We start from the raw sequence: 17741 nt of genomic DNA, 5'->3' as shown, positions 1-17741 counted from the left end.
CCCCACAATCGGTCGCGGTATTCGGCCCATGAGGCGCTCGCGTTCATGGCCGTGAGCATCGGGAGGAAGGGCTGGGGCGGTCGGCGCGAGTGGCGAGCGGAGGGTGATAATGACCTTGGCAGTGAGGTCAGTTTGTTCTTGCCTATCTTCGGACCCTTGTTTTTCCCAGCGGTGGGACCCAGGGTTAACAATTTCGGCGAAATTTCGGAAAATTTTTCGTTTCCGCTAGTTACCGGGATCCGAAATTTCGGTATTTTTCGGTATATTTCGTTTTCAAATTCAAAATTCAACAAATTTCGACCGAAATTTAACGAAATTCGCCGAAATTTACCGAAATTTCGGAACGGAATTCCGTTTCCGCTAAACACCGGGATTTGACCGGAAAACGAAATGGTTAACCCTGGTGGGACCTCGTTCCGGGTTGCTGATGACCTTGGGAATGGCGGATTTATTTTCCGTCTGCTGGCTTTACGGGCTGGTGGTGGCGGATTATTTCTTCTCTTCCTTCTCGGGTGATGCGATGGCCGATGATCCTAAACGAAATTGATGTGCCGCGATTGGTTTGACTGCTCGCCGATGATCCTTCTCGATGGGCGCCGAGAACAGGCTAGCAGTAGCACCCTGGTTGCGGACATCCAAAGCACGAATGCTTCGAACTTGAGGCAATGATTGACATCTCAATTCTCACGAGTCAAAGATTTGGTCAGTCCTGCTGTGTCTTCATTGGTGTTACTTGGGAAGGTACCAACCTAACCAAGGAGACGAACTTGAGGTATGTGACACTCTGGACAATGGTTAAGAACAACATTCAGAGTTTGTTCAGAATGCTCTATGTGGATTCAGAGTTTTAGAATAATTAATAATTGTTGTGCAGGTACAGGAAGCCTGCAACATTGAGGATTCTGGTGATAGTAGTCAAGGGAACACTCTGAGATCAGGAGCAGGTTCCATTTAAATGTTGTTCACCATCTGTGTGCAACTTTCAATTGAGAATTATCATAGAATCGTTGTCAATGGTCTAACCTGTTCCACTTGCTCCCCTTTCAGTGCTCTAGGCGGTTTCAGGGCTCAAGCTGCCAATGGTTGATGAACACCACCAATGTAGGTCGACTTGTTGATCAAATTTATTAAGATGCATCTATGATTTTAATCTAAGTTGTAATCCTCTTGTTTTAATCTGAGTAATCTCAGATGTTTTTATTGAGATGCATCTATGATTTTGGAGATAAATGTATGGCTTTTATTTTGCATATTGGAGGTGGTACCTAATTGCTTAATGCTAATATTGTTGGTTGGTTGTCTTGCTAAACTGATGCAAACATGTTGCCTCTGCTCAGGTCCATTCTTTTTTTTTAATGTGTCATTTAATACATAAAGCATTTCAAAATAATATCATAGTAAAATAGTAAATTGTCATTAGCAGTTTTGAATATCCACATCAGCACCATGTGGTAAGGGAGGACAGGTTTTTTTTCTTTGTCACCAAACAGATATGCTCGTTTTTATTTCCAAACAGATTAATCCGAGCTTGGGTGATATTCAATGCATATATTATATGGAAAAAATAATCTATTCAGCAATATGTTGTTTATTCTTGTTTAATAGCACCTTAAATTCATCCTAGGACGATGCTGGTGATCCGAGCATAGTGGTGCGCCATGGCCTCACCAAGAGGACTCCTATGATGACAAGAACATGAATCTTGTGTTTTTGGAATTTTTGTTTGGTCTACTTATCACCTTTTTTGCTTAAAAATATTTATATGCAGAGTACAGTAGCATGATAACTAGAAGCGCTATGAGGATGAAAGACTGGTAGGAGTATATATAGCCTCCGAGCTTGCAAGTGCGGACTGGGAACCATGATGACAATAGTAGCGACCTGGCAAGATAGCTGTATACTTGATTGTTCCTTATTTTCTATGTCAGTGATTGCTGATTTTTCTCTCAGGAACATACGTCTACTTGTTACTTTGTTCAAAGTGGAAGAACATGTTCATGAAACCATTCTGGTAGTGTTATTTTATTATTTTGAACCAGAATGAATGACCTGAAAGAATAAGCAATGCATTATGCTAACAATCTCTAACTCCAGTCATCTTGGCTTGCAAATAATCTTGTTTTCTGAACAGATGGTAGAAGCTTGTTATAAAAGTCATATACTATTTCTTAACAAATTTATGCCACTGAATATGTTATGCAAGTCTAGAATAACTGCATTATAGGAAATTTAGGCACAATTACACAGGTTGGATGTATTTGGCATGGCATTATGGGAAAAACAGAGAACATCCCATCATGGTTTTCGGAGTTTGGTTACGTGGATGAGGATGGTATAGTATTTGAGCTTCGCTTAGTTTATAAATACTTACCGATAGAGCCTTGTTGATAATATATTTATAAGTTGACCCTTTTTTTTAGAGTAGACTTGGGTTCTCTAGAATACAGTTTTAGAGTCTTATTCAGAACATTGCTTTGTTTCCTTGCAGGTTAGGGAAGACCCAGTTGGCTCATTCTTTCTATGTCCATACTCAGGTTCATCCCCAGTAAAAAAAAATTGGCAATAGTGCATAGAGCACCAAAGTGTTGAAGTAGCGAATTTGAGGAAAGAAAGAAGTAACAGAGTAGCTTTCTTGTTGCCGTTTGATGAAAATGCAGCTTCCAATCCAGGTTGGCTACACTGACGCTGAGGAAAATGATTTGACCACTTAGATAGTTGTACAGTATAATTTCATATACGAATAAGCACCCGTGAAAATGATCTCATGAAAGTGAAAATGCTACATTTCATATATTAACTGAATCTCAGTATTTATACTGAATAATATTTCTATATATTTTTAAGGATGTATGACAGTTTGAGCTAACTGAAATTGATCATTACATTTCTTTGGTTATTGTGGCGTGAGTTATCTTTTATTTGGTTATTAAATAATTTTAAGGCGTGTGATTCTAAATTGTAGTTGTTTATTTGGTTTTTTTTTCGAACCATGTCCTTGTCATACGTACATATTTGCTAAAAATATAAAATTACTCTAATATATATTTCCTAATTTACCTGGCTTTTGAAATTACATTAAAGTTTTAAATTTTATCATACCAACTTGCAGCACGCGCGGTACGCGCGGGCATTGTTATTAGTATGTATAAAAAGACGACGAAAACATCCAAGGTCAAGTCATTTGTCCTAATTAATAACAAGATAGAGATCATAAATCAAGCGATATCTCGCAGTAGCAGTCAAATGATATGATGCATGCCTACTCCTTTCATATTTTCTCTATTGTTTTTTTGTTATTATCACGATGACCAATGACCAAACTTTGTGGTGACAGCATCATCAGAGAATCGTTGGGAAAGGTGTGCCAGTTTTCGTTTCGTTAATTTTTTTTCCTCTTCCTTTTTCTTACACTGGGCCTACGGGGGATCCCTATATAACTTGCGGAAGATAGATAATCTATGTATCTATAAAGCCATCAAGCCCAAATTAGATTCAATATTTTTTTTAAAAAAAATACTTCAACATTTTGACATAACGGATTCAACATCTTTTATAAACTATTTCAACATTTTAATATAACAGATTCAACATTTATCAAACCTACTTCAACATTTCAATATTTTTTTGAGCAAGCGCCCCTTCCTCTCCAGCGCCGGCGCCGGCGCTCCTGCGCGGGCAGGCAGGCGCGGCGGAGCAGTGGCCGCGCGGCACTGGCAGACCACGGCGGCGGCGCGGTGGCCGGGGAGGACGCGCGGAGCGGTGGCCGCGCAAGGCCACGGCGCGCGGCGCTTGTCCGTGGCGCAGGGCCCTGAGCGTCGGTGCGACGGCAGCGCAGGGGCGGCATGTGCCGAGCAGCGGTGGTGGAAGCGGCGGCGGGGCAAGGAAGGGCCGGCGTGATGCCCTGCGCGGCGCGGCGCTTGTCCGCATGGGGCGGCGGCGGGGGGCACGGGAGGGATCACGAGTGAGAGAGAGAGAGGGTGAGGGTTAGGGTTGAGTGTGATAAGGACACGCCTACGATGCTCAAAAATTTGTCCCAATCTTTCACGGTACCAATTAACGAGAAAGAGCTTCTCTGAATATTTTTATATAAGTAGCCAACAGCTAGAACAAAAGGGCTATCGACAATCTCTAGCACTAAAATAATATCTTTGTTTGCTGGAAATATAGTGCTGAGAAAATAACGGTGTAGTCCTTTCAGCTGTAGCTCCAAACCATCAACCTCACTAGCAGCTTATATGCTTGTACGTAAGGGCTATCACAAGCAGAAATACAAATACACGGCAGCCTCCAAAGGAATCTTGGCGCAAAGGCAAGATAAATATATATATATGACAAGATGCAAACCAGTTCCTTGATTAATTACCAACACAAGCAATAGCAATAATAGGGGATCGGCTTACAGTAGTTTCAATCCGAAACCCTAGAAGAAACTTTCACCCACGGCCACAACGAACCACGATCAGAAGATAGGGATCCACTAAAGAATCCGGAGCAACGCACTCAGGAAACAATCCTGATCACGCTCCCAATCACGATCCAGAAGAATCAGCAAGGTAGATGAGATCGGACGGCGTCTCGCTGTTCGTAGGAGAAACCCTAGACGAGAGACACAAATAAAATCAAATCTAAAGATACATGGGCGTCAGCCCTAGGCTATATGGCACGCAGGCCAGCCACAAACCCAAGTCCGACTCGACCATGACCTGAAACAGACACGGACTCAACATGACCTGACAATTGTTTCGACTACTGCGACTCGTACAAAAAAGATATGACTGTGGGATCGGATCCATTGGAAAGATATTGAAATTATCTCTCCAACAAGTAGTTATATAGCAAAAACGGACTTCATATGAGGGAGATATGGCCAATTTACTCTGGGTTTGTAAAGCTGTGACGTGGCAATCCGAATTGAGTTCAAATCTTCACATCTTGAAACTCCTTATTAGATTCGAACCAAAGTCTTACCATACTTGAAAAACAAATTCTTTTTCACTATATTTTTGCTCAGATTAGCCCCAAAAACTATGGTCTTAGTTGAATTATTGGTAATATCATAAATAACCCCATTGTTCATATCACTTTGCCACTCACCAAAAGAACTGAACTGCAGCTTGTATGTATTTTGAACGACCCTATGGTGAACATTTTGATCAGCCATGGACTCATCATTCTCTCCCCCTTGAATCAAAGTCGTCCTCGACTTTGGATATTTTCAGCATTGGCATGTTTGATTGAGTCAACCTTTCTAACTCTGTTGTTGCATGACATGATGGCTGCAATATTTTTCTTATCCTTCTCCTTTTCCTCATCAGCTAAGGAACCAAAATGAATAGTAGAAGATTTTAGTAATTTACCAGCTATAGCTTTAGAGTCCTTGCAAATATTTTCTGAATCAACAATAGGAGAAGTAGTGATGGAATCTTTCTTCCTTGCATTAGTAGAGATTTCAGAATTATCAGCAAAATGGATCGAAACCGGAATAGACATGTCATTCTCCCCCTCTAGAAACAAAGCCGTCCTCGGCTTTGAGGTTTGCAGCAACCTTTTTCTTTACTTTTGAAGTAGCAAATACCTCAGCCTTAATAGCACTAACCGGCATCGGTTTGAGCACATGATGAACTCCCTTGTGCACAAACAAATAATTATTGGAACGACCACCATAAGTAGCATCAAGATCAAACTACCATGGTCGACCCAACAATAAATGACAAGCACTCATCGGCACAACATCACAATCTACTGTATCCATCACTACTAGAAAACGGGCCTTGGGCACCGGTTGAGAAGGGCCAAAGGCACCGGTTTCCCAACCGGTGCCCCGCAACCGCGACCAATGGCCTCGCCTTAAGACACCGGGTTTTTCAACCGGTGCCTTAGGCTTCCATTGGTACCGGTTGGAAAGACCAGCCGGTACCAAAGAGGCTGCCACGCTGACGTAAGGTGGCAGCCCCTTTGGTACCGGTTGGTATTTCCAACCGGTACCAATGACATTTTCCCTTTTTTCCCAAATCCAGTTTTGTTTGTTATATTTATTACTATTTATTCTTTTATAATTGCTAAACGCACTCAAGCTCTACAGTACTATACGTTCATTGGCCGTTCGTGTTCATTTTCAGAGAATATTTGAAACTAACTAAAAGTGAAATGCAAGCATATAATTATGCTAATTAGATGAACTAATATATTTACAAACATCAAGGCATAATGTTTAAAAATATTTACAAATGTACAAGTCATGTTAGCAGTCCAACTACTAGTCCCCTCAGGAGGTCGATGGAAGTCCTCTATAGATGTGACCATCGTGGTAGAACTCGCCTATAGGATCCAAGATCTCATTCAAAATGAATCCGGCGAGCTGCTCGCACACGGCGTTGATCCGATCAGTAGAGTAACATTCATCCCCCATTTGAGACATCTATCATTTAGGAAAAAAAGGATTAACATCATGTGCGTTAGTACAATTATGAAAATATACTAGTGAACGGTTTGGACGTACTCTCGTTTCTTTATCAGTAGCCTTCCCGCATGGAGTCATGATGTGCAAGTAGTCGCATCCGTAGTACCCGCACTAATCAATTCCTTGTTGTTGTCTCGCACACTTAAGGAGAAACAAATAAATTACTCAATTTAGAACAATTTGGGATTATATACTTAACTAGACAAATCTTTATAAATGAACATACCGGATAATCCATGTTAACGTTCAGTTCGGGCCTCCATTGACCACGTCCTTTGTTATTTTTCATAAATTTTTTCCAAACCCTACGCTCAAAGTTAAGTTTGATATTCAGGAATTGTTATTAACAGAAAAATGATTTGATTATGCAAACTGAACTTACCTGTTCAAGGGGTCTATGATATGTTGGATAGCGGACTTTGGATTTCTCATTGAGTCAAAGACTATAAGATTGCCGGTCTCTACGGAAAGTATGAGTAAAATCTAAAGATAACTGCAGATATAGATAGGATATATACATAAATGTATTAGACAACTTAGTATTTATTTAGTAATATAACAGAGGATTGAGTCGATCAAGGCTTACCCAAAGTTGTATGGTATGAATATATAGGATTTGTAATTTTTCCTAGTCAACGAATCGTACATGTTTTGGCATGTTTCCTTGTAACTTTCGTTGATCAATTTCTGGTTGACTAGCAAAGGAGACATGAAGCCGATCTGATGGTGCCATCCATGTTTTTGGCTTCTTTGGGTCTTCTGTCTAAACGATGCAATAGAAATTTTATAATGCACACATATAATTATGTTCTGGTTAACAAAAAGTATTCATGTAGAGGTAAGTGATACTTACAAAACCCAAATGGTGATGATAGAGGCGTCAAGGGCTTGTCGATGGTAAATGTGATATAAATTTTGGAACTACACCCAGAAGTCGTCCTCCCCGCGGAAGAAATCATGGTCACGATACTTGACTCCAAACATTTTCCCTTTGTCATTCGCCATTCGCAGGTACCATCTATGCAAATTGAACATCTGCGTGCCTAGACTTTTCTCCTCTTCCTCAGTGACAAAAGGCTTTCCATGCTGGAATGGAGTAATAGCGTGAGCGATAGGGATTTTTGCCTCTACATGCCCCGTTGCCTCCTCTAGCGTTAATCCAGTTTCAGACAGAAATATTGCGGCCTGTAGTTCCGCCTGGAGTTGTACGTCCGTCGGGTGTAGGAGTGGCAACCCTGGCACCCGGAGGGGCTCGAGTTCTTTTTGTTGTGTGCCAAGCTGAGGAATGGTCTTGCCACATTTTTTCTTCAGATTTCTCACCTTGTGTGCCTGTGTCAAAGTACGATCATAGTCCGAGGGTAAGCTTTTCGGTTTTGGTGGGTTGTCTAGGTTTGTGAGAAGCTTTTTCCCTAGTTCTAGAGGTACATTTTCCCTCGGCGGGGGGACTTTAGGCTTCAATTGTTCTTTTATATATCGAGCAGTCTCCTCTTCCAACTCCTCAGCGGTTTTCTCGTAGGTTAATTGTCTTTCGACCGTTTTCTGCTTCTTCTTTGAGGGTCCAGCCGCTGGGAGGGATGCTGTCTTTTTCTTTCCCTTTTCTGGTGCAGGAGGAGTTGGAGTACTCGTGGCCCTTTGCGCCGGCAGAGACGGTGGTGAAGGAGGTGGTAGTGGGGACGGCGGTGAGGTAGGCCGCGGAGACGGGCGATCGGTCTGCACGGGAGCCGTTGTGCTTGCAGTAAGTTTGATGTCGGCCTTGCGCCATAAAACGACCCCGTGCAGTGCGTCTCCCAATGTCTTCTCTCCATCCCCTCCAACGAAGTCGAGCTCAAGATCCTCATTGTTTCCAACTATCTGCTCGACTGTGACGGAGGTGTAGCCAGGGGGTATCGGCCTTCCATGAATTGTAGTAGAAGGATTCAGGGGCAGGGCTGACCCGTATGCGACATGAATGGATATATTTCTTGCTCGCACATGAAGCTCGCACGGTGTCGGCATGGTGACATCATCCACTGGATACCTCTGGTCATCTACCGTCGTTGGCTCAATCTGGGGTTGTTGTTCCGCTTGTACGTCGGGCGCCGCCGTGGATGCATAGCTGCTGCGTCGCTGAGAGGCCGGGCTTATCACAACATCCGGGTGCGACCCAGCAGTACCCCTTTGGCTCAGAGCTAGCTGCACCGCCTCATTGACCCTGGCGTCCATCTGAGATTCCAAGGACGCAACCTTCATGTTCATCTTTTCTTCTATGGCACGAAGTTTCTCTTCCTGTTCGGCTTTGCTCTTTCAGTGAGTCTTGTAAGAGGGATCTCTGGCCCAAGCAACTTTCCATGGGACCACGCCGATGCCGCGGGCTCGTCCAGGGTGTTCCGGATTCTTTAATGCCCTTGCCAGCTCATCATTCTCCCTTTGAGGATGGAATGTTCCTAGTTGAGTCTCATCTATTGCAGCGACTAGATCGCGGGACACTTCTTGCATATGCTCGGGCACGACCAAACTTCCATCCAACTGGTTTAGTGTCACGCCATTAGCAAATAACCACCACTTGGATCTATCCGGCCAATCCCATGTCGTCGGCCTGATGCCTCTATCCATAAGGTCCTGCTCCATCTTCTGCCATTTTTTAACTGACTTCTTGTACCCGGCAGCCCCAAGATGGTGGTTGTACTTCTTATTTGCTGCATTCACCTTGGTTTGTTCGGATTTTTTTTGGGCTTCCTCTAATAGTTTGTATTGTTTGAACTCCTCCCAGTATGGTTTAACCTGAGGAAGATCGTCCCAGTTCGGCTCCTTATCCTTCTTGATGTAATTGGTGTACAACTTCTTCTTGAAAGTTGCAAAGGCAAGGGCCATCTTTCTCAAGGCATATTTCTTCACAAGTTCTTGGTCAACTCCTTCAGAAAGAGTGAACATATCCTTGAGTTCTGCCCATAGCATTTCCTACTGATGTGCAGGCACGGCGTGTTGTTGTTCTTCAGGTTTGGTCGTTTTCCATAGTCTTGTGGTGATCGGAACTCTTGCCCGAACAATAACCCCACATTGGTTGACAAATTTTGTGCTAGCATCCTCTTTATCTTGCCCGAACAATAACTAAATTCTATAACTAAATTATACACTATATATAATGAAAACATTGTACACTATTTGCAAGATGAAACATGGGTCAAAATGTTAAAGATATGGCTAAATACAAGTCTCTCTAATAAAGTCTCTCTAATAACTAAATACATGAGTCAAAATGTTAAAGATATGGCTAAAACAAGGTTCTAAGGGCTTATTTGCAAGAAACCAGGGGCTAGATCATAATTAAACCTTAGATTTGAGGACTAGATTGAAAAAAAGAGGGCTGGACGGCAGGTTCAAAACCTAGAAAGCTTAGGGTCCTAAACAGAAGAAAAAGGGCCTCTCTGGAATTTTTGAACTGCAGTGTGGACCGTGGGTTAATTCGGGAAAAACCCTTTAGCAAAAAGACCGGCGAAGCGTTACGCTGGGTCTAATCTGGCGCGTCCGTTGCCGATCGGACGGCCCAGACCTACTTCGCGTGCGGGAGCGGCGGTGCTCGCCCACCGGCGGCTCTGTCCACGGCGGCGCGGAGCGGGGCTCGCCAGAGATGGCCGAACTCGGCCCTCCGGGGGCCTAGATGAGCGGGGCTTGGCCTGGGAGTGAGTTCGTGCGATGACGAACTCGTCTGGGCAAACGGGGCGGCGGATTAGGGTTTGGCCGAGGCTTGACACGGCGAGGGGCGGCTCTGCTTGACGGGGCTCACCGGCGCGCACGGGTTCCGGCGGTTCTGGGCAAGAGCGTGGGTTCAAACGCGTACGTGAGCGCGCATGGTGCTAAGGCAGACCGGAGCGGGGTGTGAGCGTGGCCGTGCGGTGCTGCTGGGCGTCTGCCATGGCGAAGGTTTGGCGGCGGAATGCCGGCGAAGGTGTTCCGTCCTAGGTGAGGGTTCCCGTGCCAAGATAACTAGCGCAGGGGGTAGAGAGGGTTGCGTGAATGCTCACTGAGACTTGGATTCAAGCGGGGAGGCTGTGCAGGGTCGACGGCATCGAGGTCTGGCGGCGGCATGCGCGGCGGAGCTCGCGGAGGTGGCGTTGCGGGGGAGAAGCGGGCGGACGACGCAACGGGCCGAGCGCAGAGGAGAAGCGGTGGTGCGCACGGAGATGGAGGGCGGCGGCGGTCGACCGGAGGAGTGCGCTGGTGAGCAGTGGAGAATGGAGGAAGAAGGTAACGGATTTATACCCTTGGCCAAGGGTACCGGGTCAAAAACCCAACCGGTACCTATGCGAGGCCTTAGGTACCGGGTCTCCACACAACCGGTGCCAAAGGGCCCAACGGGCGGGAAATGAAAAGACCCTATGGTACCGGGTGGATATCCAAAACCGGTACATTAGGCCATTTAAAGTTCACTTTTCACGACTCTTTGACCCAGTTTGAACGGAATTTTTCAGTATCTCAATGGTAACGCTCGGTAATTTGGGCTCCGCGGCCACGGTTCGACTCCCGCGCAACGCCCCACTTTTTTTTACCTAAATAGGACCCTAAGGTACCGGTTGGATTTTCCAACCGGTACCAAAGGTTCTCATTTCTTTTCCCTTTTCTTTTTCTCTTGTAAATCTATTAATTGCCTCATAATTCATAATAAATTTGATATTTGCATAATAAATCTGATAATTGCCTAGAAAATCTGATAATTATCTAATAATTTAAATAATTGTCTAATAGTTAAAATAATTGTCTAATAAATTTGTTATTTGCTCAATAAATTTATTAACTGCCTAGTAAATCATTCGACTAAGAAAATATTAACTATGGTTTTAGGTGCACAATAATAAATTATTTAAATGCACAATAATTTTAATTACTACATAATAAATCATTTAGGTGCATAACTAATTATTTTAATTTCATAATAAATCAAATAATTGCATAATAAATTATTTAAATGCAAAATAATTCTAAATACTACATGATAAATCATTTAGGTGCATAACTAATCATTTTAATTGCATAATAAATCATAATAAATCAAATAATTGCATAATAAATCATTTAATTGTCCAATAAATCAATTCATTGCTTAAGAAATCTAATAATGTTCACAGAAAATATAACAAGACATAATCATTCAACTAAGGGAAAATTAACGATGGTTCGCTTTACAATCGTCCCTTCATTATGATCATGACGTGCGTATGGAGCCTCCTCTTCGGCTAAAAGAATACTAGTGTCAATCTCCACTGCGAACGGAGTCATATCTTCAACCTTATTGTATTCTTCTTCATCTGTGACATCGTCGACTCCCACAATTTTTCTTTTTTCTGCCAGAATAATATGGCGCTTTGCCTCATCTCCGGCACCTACAAAATTTGATTTATTCCTAGACTTGTCCTTTCTCAGTTTGCTAGACATGTCCTGCACATAGAAAACTTGAGTGACATCTTTAGCTAGGACGAATGGTTCGTCTCGATAGCCAAGCTCTTTGAGGTCTACCGTTGTCATTCCGTACTCGTCGATATCGACACCTTTCCTGTGAGTTTAACCCATTGACAACGAAATAGAGGTATCTTCAACGGCCCATAGTCGAGTTCCCAGATCTCTTCAATGTAACCAAAATATGAGTTCGTTTGGCCACTAGAGTCGGTGGAATCTATACGTACACCACTATTTTGATTGGTGCTCTTGTTATCTTGGGCTCTTGTATAAAATGGGTAACCATTAATTTCATATCCTTGGTACATCAGGATTGAATTTGCCGGATCCCTGGCCAGCCAAGCTAGCTGCTCATGAATTTGATCGTTGGCCATGACTTCCTTCTGCAACCAGGTGGCGAATGTATCGTTATGATGTTTTATAATCCATGTCTCAGACTTCAAAGGGTATATACTTCGCACAATTTGCATGTGCTCCTCCATGTATGGAGCCACCAAGGTTGATTGTTGCAGAACTGTGAGATGTGCTTTGCTCAACGTGGCATGATCTGTGGCATTTACTGATTTTCTTCCAAGTGTGCCCTTTCCAATCAGCCGCCCCTCATGACGTGATACTGGAATCCCAATAGGGCAGAGTTCTTCCACATAGTCAACACAAAATTCAATGACCTCCTCTGTGACGTAAACCTTCGCAATGCTTCCTTCTGGACGAGCCCGATTACGAACGTATTTCTTTAGGACTGCAAAGTATCGTTCAAAAGGGAACATATTATGAAGGAAAACAGGACCGAGAATACCAATCTCTTTGACCAGGTGAACTAGAAGATGCGTCATAATATTGAAGAATGATGGAGGAAATATCATTTCAAGACTGACTAAACTTTGGACAACATCCTCTTGTAGCCTTCTTAAACTCGATGGATCGATTGCCTTCTGACAAATTGTGTTGATAAATGTGCATAGCTTTATGATTGTTGCTCGAACATTAGCTGGTAGAATACCTCTAAGTGCAACTGGAATCAATTGCATCATCAACACGTGACAGTCATGGGACTTTACGTGTGCGAATTTCTTCTCTTTCAAGTTCAGTAGCCTCTTTATATTCGAAGAGTAGCCTGATGGGACCTTGATATTGTTCAAACAGTCGAACATACTTTGCTTCTCTTCCTTACTAAGAGTGTAGCACGCAGGACCTAGATAATGACATCCTTTATCCCTTTTTTCTGGATGTAGGGTGGCCCGTTGTTTCATACGTTGAAGATCTTGTCGCGCTTCACCAAGGAAGCCTAGAAGGTTCACACAAAGATTTTTTGTTAGGTGCATCACATCAATTGCGTGGCGGACGTCTAAGACTTCCCAATAAGGTAACTCCCAAAAAATACTCTTTTTCTTCCACATAGGTGCACGTCCGTCATCACTCTGCACTGATCTGCTGTTGAGTCCTTTTCCGAATACTACTTTTATATCTTTGACCATTTCAAACACCATTTTCTCACAACGGTGCCTAGGCTTGGTACGATGATCTGCCTTTCCATCGTAGTGAGCATGCCTCCTCCTTAATGGGTGCTTGATTGGAAGAAATCGACGATGACCCATATACACGATCTTCCTACAGTGCTTGAGGTACATGCTGTCGGTTTCTTCTAAACAATGGGTGCATGCCCTATAACCCTTATTGGATTGTCCAGAGAGGTTACTTAGTGCTGGCCAATCGTTGGTGGTTACGAAAAGCAATGCACGCAGGTTAAAATGATCCTCTGCGTGCGCATCCCACATACGAACACCCTCATTTTTCCACAACAATAGAAGATCCTCAATCAGTGATTTCAGATACACATCTATATCGTTACCGGGTTGCTTCGGGCCGGGGATAAGCACCGGCATCATAATGAATTTCCGCTTCATACACAACCAGGGAGGAAGGTTGTATATACAGAGTGTCACAGGCCAGGTACTATGGCCACTGCTCTGCTCACCGAAAGGATTCATGCCATCCGTACTTAAGCCGAACCTTATATTCCTCGCATCATTTGCAAATGTTGGGAATGTTCTGTCCACTTTTCTCCACTGCGACCCATCAGCAGGGTGTCTCAACATATTGTCTTGCTTACGTTCTTCTTTGTGCCATCGCATCAATTTAGCATTCGTTTTGTTCATAAACAAACATTTCAGACGTGGTATTAGAGAAAAATACCACATCACCTTGGCAGACACCCTCTTCTTGACACGTATCCCCTCAACATCGCCTGGATCATCTCGAGGGATCTTATACCGGCATGTGTTGCACACAGGGCATGAATCCAAATTTTCATACTCACCTCGATATAGGATGCAGTCATTAGGACAAGCATGTATCTTCTGTGCCTCTAATCCTAAAGGACAAACAACTTTTTTGCCTCGTATGTTGTCTCCGGCAAGGTGTTACCCTCAGGGAGTAAGTTTTTTTATAAATTTCAGCAACTCCTCGAATCCCTTGTCAGACAAACCATTTGATGCCTTCCATTGCAATAATTCCAATGTGGTACCCAACTTATTTTGGTCTTGTTTGCAATCAGGGTACAACAATATTCTGTAGTCCTCCAACATACACTTCAGATCTCTCGATTCCTTTTTTGTTTCGCAACCTTCCTCAGCTTCGCGCAGCATCTGACCAAGATCATCTTCTACAACGTATCCTTCAGTATCTTCTTCAGGCTCACCCATTGCATTGTCATTGAAAAAGGAATTATAATTGGCTGCAAAGTCAGGAATCATGTCCTCTTCTTCTACATTATTATCCAGCACAATTCCTCTTTCGCCATGCTTGGTCTAAACATAGTAGTTCGGCATGAAACCACTATTGAATAAGTGACTATGGATGGTTCTTGATGATGAGTAATCCTTCTCATTCTTACAGAATTTGCATGGACAACGAACGAAACCGCCATACTTGTGTTTCTCGGCCGCTTCTATGACTATGAATTCATGCACGCCATCCATGAACTCCTTTGAACGCCGGTCAGCCATGCACATCCATTGCCGACTCATCTGGGTCCACAATATATTTATATACATCATTGTACTGTACAAATAGTTCATTCATACTACCAATTTATAACAATATATTTATATAATTGATAATGCATATAACTATAATAAATAGATACTATTCACTTATCAAATAAATTGAAAAAACATATAAATACAATAATTTGATAGTATTCAAATATCAAATAAATTGATAACGTATATAACTACAATAAGATGCTACAAATAAAAATAATTATCACATATATAAACTAAATCAAGTAATAACTGTTTCTAAAAATTAATTGCTAAGTTATAAAGAAAAATAACTAACCTTTTTTTTCAAAAAAAGCAAAAATTCGCCTCCCCTCACCCCACTCAGCTGCCATGAACAGTGAGTTCACGACAGCTTGAGACGGGGAGGGGCTGGGGTATTTATAGGCTCGGGCCAAAGGCACCGGTTGATTTCAATGACCCGGTGCTAAAATTAATTCAATAGCACCGGGTCAAGGCACCAACTGGTGCCTTAGGCCCGAGCTCCTGGCAGCTGCCACGTTTCATTACCATAGGAACCGGTTATTCCTATAAACCGGTGACTTTAGCGCCGCCTTCATTTGGTACCGGGTGGTGGTTCAGACCAGTTCCTATGGTGACGCATTGGAACCTGTTGGAACCACCACCCGGTACCAATTGTCCTCCACTAGGTCGGTCGATGGCCAAAGGTACCAGCTGCTGTTGCAGCCGGTACCGACGGTACCGGCTGCAACAGCAGCTAGTACCTTTGGCCAGGACCGATGGCCCGTTTTCTAGTAGTGCATGTAATTTCCAATGGAAAATTTAACTCTAGTCTTGTTAGTAATTTTCAGTGTACCATTTTCATTCATCCACCGCATATAATGTGGTTTTGGCAGCCTTCGTGTAGGTAAGGATAAAGCATTCACCAAATCAGAACTAATAGCATTTGTGAAGCTACCACCATCAATAATTAATTTGCATACCTTGTCTTGGATTTTGCACTCTAACTGAAAATATTGGATCGCTGCCCCTTCACATTAGCAATGGTTCCATCACGTTGCACTTCATGAGACATCAAAGATAATGCACTTGTCATATCAATAGCAAGTGATAGCTCTATAGAAGAAACATTGAAAGAGTCCACAACTGCAGCTGGAATTCTAATTAAAGGTTCCACTGGGTCGTCATAAGAAGACTCACAAACTTGCTGCCCTGGTGTCAAAGAAAAATCAGAACCACCAGCTTTTACCTTGACATCTGCTCCAATAATGGATGTGGCTGCAGGAAGATCACTAGGCAACCCCATTATAGCTGCGTGGTTAGTGGAAGCATTTTTCTCAAATTGTGTAGTACAAGAAAATTCAGAAACCACCATATAAGAACTCCCACTGCTTGATAATATATTCTTCTTTGGCTCAAGAGGATGAGCAATAGCCTTGTTCAGTGCATCATAAACAAATCGTCGTCGTAACACACATGTCATATCTCCCCATGTCCGAATATGGTCATCGACATTAAGCCACCATTGCAAAATATCATTATCAAATGTTTCGTCTGCATAATACATTTTTATGACAGATGTAAATCCGTGCCCCTTGAAAAATTCCTCCATACCATCTTGCCAATCAAAGTATTCACTTATACTTGTTGTCAGAGATAGTTGCGGCATCGATTTTATTTTGTCCAGCAAATAAGGTTGATCCATTATAAATCAGCAGCAATAATTCCAAAAGTACCGTGAGCAACCTGTCTCTGGATACCAACTAATAAGGATTCCTCACGCATCAGAGTGTGTTGATCCAACGGAGATAGATGATTCACGACAAACATTAGAAGGTAGGGAAGAAAAAATCTTATGGAAGGTATATAGGATTGGCGGCCTATGGGCCAGCCCCAGCCCAAAAGGTCCATGCCTGCTTGTACCAGGTAGGCCCAAGGCCTGCAGAAAATGCTGTCCGTGATCCATCATCGACCATGCCCAGAGGCCCAACAAGAAGAGACGCACACAGCCATGAGCATATACGAATATCCATCCTCTCAAAAAAAAAAAAAACCGAATAACCATGAGATGGGACATTGGGGTCTGCTGTCTGCAACCAAAATTACTATATACTCTACACCTTTTTAATGAAAAACGTGTTGTTGCAAAAAAAATATCTCTACATAAAGATCTGTTTTCACCGGATTTGTACACGTGGATGTGCATTATATGTACACACAACCCATTCCTCGCAAAAAAAACATACAACTCATCAACTTTCAAGAATTCTTTGGAGAGGCATGGCCACATGTTGTCGACATGATAACGTCAGGCAATAAATGAGGGGATGAGTGAGCAGATGACACATTCATCGGCCTCGAGTTTTCTTGTTCCAGAAATACTAAGTAAAGAAATGGAGATACAAACACAAAACTTGCGAAAATAAAAAAGGAACCAGAGTTTTTTTTAATTTTTTTGGTAAAGCGTTTTTAGAAAAGTTACTCAGAGAAAGAGAGAAAGGTATGTGGCAAGTGGTAGCCCTGTATAGTCAGATAAAAATAAAAAAAATTATTTTTTGGTGAAACATTTTTAGAAGAGTTACTCAGGGGCTGAAGGAGGGGGATAGGGACGGATGACATGGCAACGACGGGGAATAAATAAATCCATAAATAAAATCATTCAAGAGAGGCTCTATTTCTGATTTCTGATTGATTGAGGCCGTGTTTAGATGTTTTGTAAAAAAAATTTGCGATAGAATTTTGCTAATTTGAAGTACTAAATGAGTTCTATTTACAAAATTATTTGCACAAATGGGTTGTAAATCGTGAGACGAATCTAATGATGCTAATTA

At 42.6% G+C, this 17741-nt stretch overlaps 1 long non-coding RNA gene across 2 annotated transcripts; it reads left to right on the top strand.

The window, feature by feature from the left end:
• The first annotated feature begins 444 nt into the window (after positions 1 to 444).
• Positions 445 to 1928, top strand: LOC120713836. 2 transcript variants are annotated; one of them, XR_005691296.1, is made up of 4 exons: positions 445 to 772; positions 875 to 944; positions 1048 to 1101; positions 1769 to 1928. It is a non-coding gene; the product is annotated as an uncharacterized LOC120713836 (long non-coding RNA). The 2 variants fall into 2 exon arrangements; XR_005691295.1 differs by lacking the exon at positions 1769 to 1928 and having other exon boundaries at positions 1048 to 1285.
• Positions 1929 to 17741: the final 15813 nt, after the last annotated feature.

The sequence above is a fragment of the Panicum virgatum genome, chromosome 6K, assembly GCF_016808335.1.
Source record: "Panicum virgatum strain AP13 chromosome 6K, P.virgatum_v5, whole genome shotgun sequence".
In the NCBI taxonomy this organism is placed as follows: domain Eukaryota; kingdom Viridiplantae; phylum Streptophyta; class Magnoliopsida; order Poales; family Poaceae; genus Panicum; species Panicum virgatum.
Note: the sequence above shows the minus strand (reverse complement) of the source record. Positions and strands in the feature narration are given on the sequence as shown.